The following is a 6666-nucleotide window of genomic DNA, read 5'->3' on the forward strand; positions in this document are numbered from 1 at the left end:
ATCCGATGGCAGGAGCCAGGTGCTTCTCCTGGTCTCCTATGGGGTGCAGGGCCCAAGGACTTGGGCCATCCTCCACTGCACTCCCTGGCCACAGCAGAGAGCTGGCCTGGAAGAGGGGCAACCAGGACAGGATCAGTGCCCCGACCGGGACTAGAACCCGGTGTGCCGGCGCTGCAAGGCGGAGGATTAGCCTATTGAGCCGCGGTGCCTGCCATTGTAGAATTTTTTTAAAGATAAATTTCCACTTTGCTTATGGCCTTGTCCAAATACTGATGAAGTTTGTGGTCACAAAAGGCTTCCATAGCCTTGGCAGCTCATGGCAAGAGGCTTGGGTGATTACTGACATCATAAATAAGAGTGTTAACTGTTAAATTAACAACAGAAGTCACTATGCACTTGCTTCCCATGTAGGACCTTGGTCCTTAATGAGTTGTATTATGTGAATTAACTGCAAAACTTGCTCTCAAGAAGTACTTTATACATTGTGGGGGGGATGCAAACTGTTGAAATTTTTGCTTGGTTTGTCTTCTGTATGTAAAGTTAAATTAAAAATTAATCTTAATGAAGAATGGGATTGAAGAGGGAGTAGGATGTGGGACAGGAGCAGAGGTGGGAGGGTGTGTATGGGGGGGAAGAACCACTATATTCCTAAATTTGTACCTATGAAATTTGCATTCATTAAATAAAAGCTTTTTTAAACAAAGATTTATTTTTTAATTTATTTGAAAGGCTGAGTTACAGAGAGAGGGAAGAGGAGAGAGTGTGAGAGGAGAGGAGAGGAGAGGAGAGGAGAGGAGAGGAGAGGAGAGGAGAGGAGAGGAGAGGAGAGAAGAGGTCTTTCATCCACTAATTCACTATCCAAATGGTTGCAGTGACCAGGGCTGGACAAGGTTGAAGTGGGAAACTTCATCCAATTGTCCCACATGTGTGGAAGGGGCACAAACACTACAGTCATCTTCTGCTGTTTTTCCCAGTTAGATTAGCAAGAAGCTGGATTGGGGGCAGAGTAGCCAGGACTTTAACTGGAGCTCATATAGGATGCCAGCATCCTCAGATAGCAGCTTAGCCACAGGGCCGACTCCTTGTAGGTTGTTACGTAGCAATCCTGGCTTCTATTATTAGATGTCAGGAGCATTTCCCCTCTCCAGACATTGTTAAATGTCCCCCCTGGTGATCAAATCACCTCTGGTTGAGAACCACTGAATTAAACATAGCCTGTAACCTGTTTTATCATGCATAAAATGGAAGGTCAACACAATGTTTGCCACTCACCACAAGATTGTTGTGTGAATCATATCAAATAGCCCTACAAAGGCTTTATCAATTAGAAAGCTTGATACAAATGTAGGTTGTCATTGTGGCCTCAGACACACACTAGAAATTAGAATTGAGGGAACCATTCAGCAAACCAATGTAATGAGCAACCCCGGGGGCTCTGCAGGGCAACAGAGCATGCATGGGCAGATGACAGTCTGGAGGGCCTGAGCATGAGAAGAACTTGGAGAAGGTGGTGTCACCACTCTCAGGGGCTGTATCCATCATGTGCAGGAGCGTGGGGGGTGGCACTGGTCCCTGAGAGTGCATTTCTATGGAAAGTGTCACTGGGCACTAGAGGCAGAGGTGAGGGACAGGGATCTGGAATGTTCCAGCAGTGGGCAGATAAAGGAGCCATCCTGATAAAGAAGATCATTGTGAGCATGGGAAATGGGGTGGCATCTCTGGTGGGAGTGGGGTAGGACAGTGCTAAGCCAAGTGCCTAATTAGTTTTAGGGAATCTCCAAGGATGAATGAAGCCCTGAGATATGTAGGCTGCTCCAGATATTGCTTTAGTAAATATATCATGTGCTTGCAAGTGGAGTAACAGAAAGCAGAATACCTACACCGTCTGGAGCTCATGATCTGTTAGAGAATGTATCAGATCTTCATTGAGGAGATTTGAATGTGTATAAGAGAAAAGAGAGAAAGCAATTCAACCAGGGAACACTTTATGTGATGTCATTCTAAACCATATTTCCTAATTTGATATTGGTTTGTCAGTGCTTAAACCTGAATTTTACAAAATAACAGTGTAGCATTTCATATATGTGGCATTGTGCATAATGTATAAAAAACACAATTCAGCAGGTAGTTAGCGCTCAATAAATATTTATTGTTTTCCATCTGCAGAGCTTTCTCATGATCTCAGCTCACCTTTTTTTTTTAAGATTTGAGAGAGAGAGAGAGAGAGATTCCTTCTGGTGTTTCACTCCCCAGATGACTGCAACAGCTAGAGCTGTGCCAGGCCAAAGCCAGGAGCCAGCCAGGAGATTCTTCCAGATCTCCCACATGGATGCAGAGGCCCAGACACTTGGACCATCTTCTGCTGTCTTCCCAGGCCATCAGCACAGAGCTGGATTGGGAGTGGGGAGCCGACACTCACACTGACTCCTATAAGCATAATCCGCTATGCCACAAGGCTGTCCCCTTCAGCTCATCTTTGCTCAAGCTTATAAAGGTGCTTAAGCTGGCTTTATGAATTCCAGTTACCACTTTGGAAATGGAAGCTTAGGAGGTACAACAAGGTCCAAGCCACAGAAACACTGGGTGACAGGGTATGTACAAAAGCCTATGTTCCCCAGCTGCAAGTCAAGTTCCTAAAGCATCCCACATTGGTCTGGTCCACGAACAGACTTGATGTGGCAAGACTGGGTGAACCTGTCCTTCAGATATGCAAAGTGGCTGATGCTATAGTGCTTTGGAAAAGTCAGTTCATAACATTTATCCCTATGCTCTGAACATGCTAAAGGAGAAGTGGTGAGGGCCAGGAGTTAGCAGGGGAGAAAGCCTCTCTGAAAGCAACTTTCCCATCAGCGAAGTGAACATCACTATTGGTTCTGTCACTTTTGTCCTCACGTTTAACATCAGGCGAGTACCTGGTGGTCCAGGTTGCTGTTGGTCTGTGTGCTCTGAGCAAGGGTCCAAGCCACCTACCACCGCTGGAGGAGCCCCTCGGGCCATAGCAAGCATTAATAATGTCTTTCATCTTTGAATCTACAATGGCTTTGGATCTACAATGGCTTCAGCAGTGTGTTCCAGTTCCTAGGACTCTAAGAAATCTGGAAAGCCTGTATTCTTGGGTTTGGACAATGCAGATAAAACCATTCTTCTTCACAGATTGAGCCAACATGTTCCAACACTACATCCGCCATCAGAAGAGCTGACAGTTGCTGGAATGACTTTTACAACTTTTGATTTTGGTGGGCATGAGCAAGGACACCAGGTTTGGAAAAATTAACTCCCAGCAATTAATGGGATTGTCTTTCTGTTGGACTGTGCAGATCGTTGTTGCCTCCTGGAATCCAAAGTTGAGCTTAATGTTTTAATGACTGATGAAACAATATCCAATGTGCCAATCCTTATCTTGGGCAACAAAATTGACAGAACAGATGCAATTAGTGAAGAAAAGCTCTGTGAGATATCTGGGCTTTCTGGACAGACCACTGGGAAGGGGAACGTGACCCTGAAGGAACGGAACGGCCACCCCATGAAATGTTCATACGCAGTGTGCTCAAAAGGCAAGGCTACAGTGAGGGTTTCTACTGGCTGTCTGACTGATGTTTGGACAATGAAAATAAAAGAGTTTTCCTTCTCTGCACTGATTCTATCCACAGCTTCCTCATGAACTTTTCTAACAGAACAAGGAAAGTTGTCCAACCATGTCTGGTGTTGAGGAGCCAAGAGTCTCTGTCAGCTCTCTCATCGCCCAGGGGTGACATGGGCTCTTCTCCACACTGTCGGGAGGTAACACTGCCCATGGTAACGCTGCCTGTCTGGTACAGGTCAGAATCCTGGGGAGTGAAGCTGTGAGCCTTCACGGGGTCACTGAAAAGAAAAACAAGTCTCACCACTGTGGTGCATCTCAAAAGAAAATGATTTTATGTTTTAAAGGAAGTGTTGCTATTGTAATTGGTCTTCCTCCTAACTTTTTTGAGTTCACACTTTTATTGGTCCAGAGTTTTTTATTTTTTTAAACTAGTGAATGGCATTTAGATACTTCATAAAATTATGAACCAATACAATTAGAGGCGAGTTCAGTTGGGTGGTCTTACTCTTGCTGAGTTGGCAGGCTGGTGAGAGACACTCCCTGAGCTCCTGCCTTGTAGCAGAAGGCATCACCTTGTGCTCTGAGAGTAGAAAAGGGGTGGAACCCTGGCATCCCAGTGGCAGGCTTCCACTGTGGTAAGCTAGGGGCATCCCTCACCCAGAGTATAGACATTGTTCACTGTGGAGGAGTTCACTACAGAGTGGGTTGTTACTATTTTTACTTATAAGGTTACAAATTTCAGTCATCTTTGCTCTTATACTATTGTAAAATTTCATTTCTCTGTATAGCACCTTTTCATTGTCAGTTATAAAGTGACTTTGCCTCATTTCAGAATTGAGAACATCTCATGTAATCATATACTGCAGGTGTGTCTCAGTTACTTTTGCACAGATTCTGGGGGAAACTTTTCTGAAAACAGTGACAAAGTTAATAGCTTAAGAGCTCTTAATTCTGTGAGTTGAGGACTTAAAAATCTGGTAGTATAGTACTTGTTTGAATCCAGGGAAGATTTACACAGTGGACTTTAAACTTCCTCTTGCAGAATTTGGTCCCTTTGTTGGGCCATTCATGAACCTTTTGTTTACATCTTTTCTTCTTGCCAGTTATCTTTTTTTATTCTTATTTTTTGGTGTTTGTTTAAAGGTCAATATCTGTAGCTTTTCCAGATTTTTGAGTTGGAATGAAACTACCTCTCTCACTTCACATAATCAACGGGGAAAAACAAGAACACAGGGCCCGCTGTGGGCTGCTCCTTTGCTGGCAGCCTCATGTGTCAGTGAGTACCCAGGATACAGACATCAGCATCCCCCGAGGGGAATGAGTGCTGTTTGTATAGCGTTCCATTTTCTCAGTGCCACACGTGCAGTTGGGTGTTCATGATCTTAGCCTGTGTTCCCCTGGGAGGGGAAGGGACAGGAGCTGGTCTCAGGAGCAGAGGGCATATGTGAGCATTTTTCCTTTAATAAAAGGGTCTGGGTAATTTTTGTGATAGTGATGCATATTTGCAGAGGACTGAACTGGATTCTGTGGATTCCTCCTTGTGTGAGGGTAGGGAGGATGCGGATAGCATATTTCTGGGATGAGAGAGTCGCATTCTGTAGTTGGATTTCCTGCTCTTTATCTTCAGTACTGACCTGCAGGGAAGCCTGCTGTCACTGCCAGGGGCCCAGTGCAGAGCCTTGGGGGAGTCAACCTCAGAGGCACATGCATTGCTGGATTAAGACACTGTTGTTGGTTTGGAAAGGGGATTAAAGCCTTAAGTGAAAAAATGTAGCTAAGGGTGAATGAACTAGGTAGTTAACTTGTGAACTTTTTTTCTTAAAAAAGCTTTTATTTAATGAATACCAATTTCATAGGTACAGCTTTAGGAATACTTTTGATTTCCTTTAGCTAAATGTTACCTGTACTTCTCAACTCAGAGACATGGGAAGTATGATTGCTTTAGTGTTAGTTTTCTTTTCTTTTTTTCTCTTATTTCCTATGGATTCTACAGAAGTCAGCTCTTTGTGAAAGTGGTTTATCTTGGCCACGGGAAAAAGTGGAGATGGCAAAGCCAAGTAGATGTCCAGTCTGTCTCTCGTCCACAGAACAGCATTCGTGTAATAAGAGAGCTGAAAGCAGAGTATCAGAGCCCTGTATGGGAACTCCTGGAATTGAGACTTTTCATTCCATTATTTTTTAAAGATTTATTTATTTTTATTTGAAAGTCAGAGTTACACAGAGGAGAGGCAGAGAGAGAGAGAGAGAGAGGTCTTCCATCCGATGGTTCACTCCCCAACTGGCCGCAACAGCCGGAGCTGCACCTTCATTCTGTTTTATCAGAGTATTTCTATGTCCTATTTCAGGGAAAGTAAAACCGTCATTTACAAAAGAAAGTCAATCTGTACCCTTAGCATTTTAATAAAAAGTTAAAACAAAATAAAAAGTGACTCACGTTTAGGTTCGTTATCCTTTAGCTAGGATTCACGTCCATCCACATCGTCCCATTCCTGTAGCTGCACATGTGAACTTCCTTTCAGCCTTGCACTGTACATCAAAGGGTTTCCAGTGTCAGACTTGGCCACCTGAGAAGCCTCAGCTGCCTAACTGTAACGATTACTGCCACTCAAAAGTACAGGTGCCTCCAACGGCCATAGGCCACCTGCATCACAGTCATTGAGAAGCATGTTAAAGACAGAGTCCCAGGGCCCAGGTCAGCCTTAGCAAAGTGAGAGTCTAGAGATGGGGGCCAGGAAATACTTTTTTTTTAATAAAAATTTATTTATTTATTTATTTATTTATTTGAAATCAAGTTACAGAGAGACAGGGGCCATCAGACAAGTCTTCCATCCAATGATTTATTCCCCAGATGGCTGCAAAGCCAAGGCTGAACCAGACCAAAGCTGGAAGCCTGGAACTCAATCCAGGTCACCCCATAGGTGGCAGGGAATTAAACACTTGGTTCGTCTTTCACTGCTTTTCCCAAGCCATTAGTAGGAAGCTGGGTTGGAAGTGCAGCAACCGGGGCACAAACCAGCTCCCTTATGGGATGCCAGCTTTGCAGGTGGCAGCTTTACCTGCTATACCACAGCACCAGCCCCAGG

The 6666-nt window shown here is 44.4% G+C and overlaps 1 pseudogene; it reads left to right on the forward strand.

The window, feature by feature from the left end:
* Positions 1 to 3030: 3030 nt before the first annotated feature.
* Positions 3031 to 3594, forward strand: LOC133759264 (GTP-binding protein SAR1a-like; annotated as a pseudogene).
* The last annotated feature ends 3072 nt before the right edge of the window (positions 3595 to 6666 follow it).

The sequence above is a fragment of the Lepus europaeus genome, chromosome 5 (assembly GCF_033115175.1).
Source record: "Lepus europaeus isolate LE1 chromosome 5, mLepTim1.pri, whole genome shotgun sequence".
In the NCBI taxonomy this organism is placed as follows: Eukaryota; Metazoa; Chordata; class Mammalia; order Lagomorpha; family Leporidae; genus Lepus; species Lepus europaeus.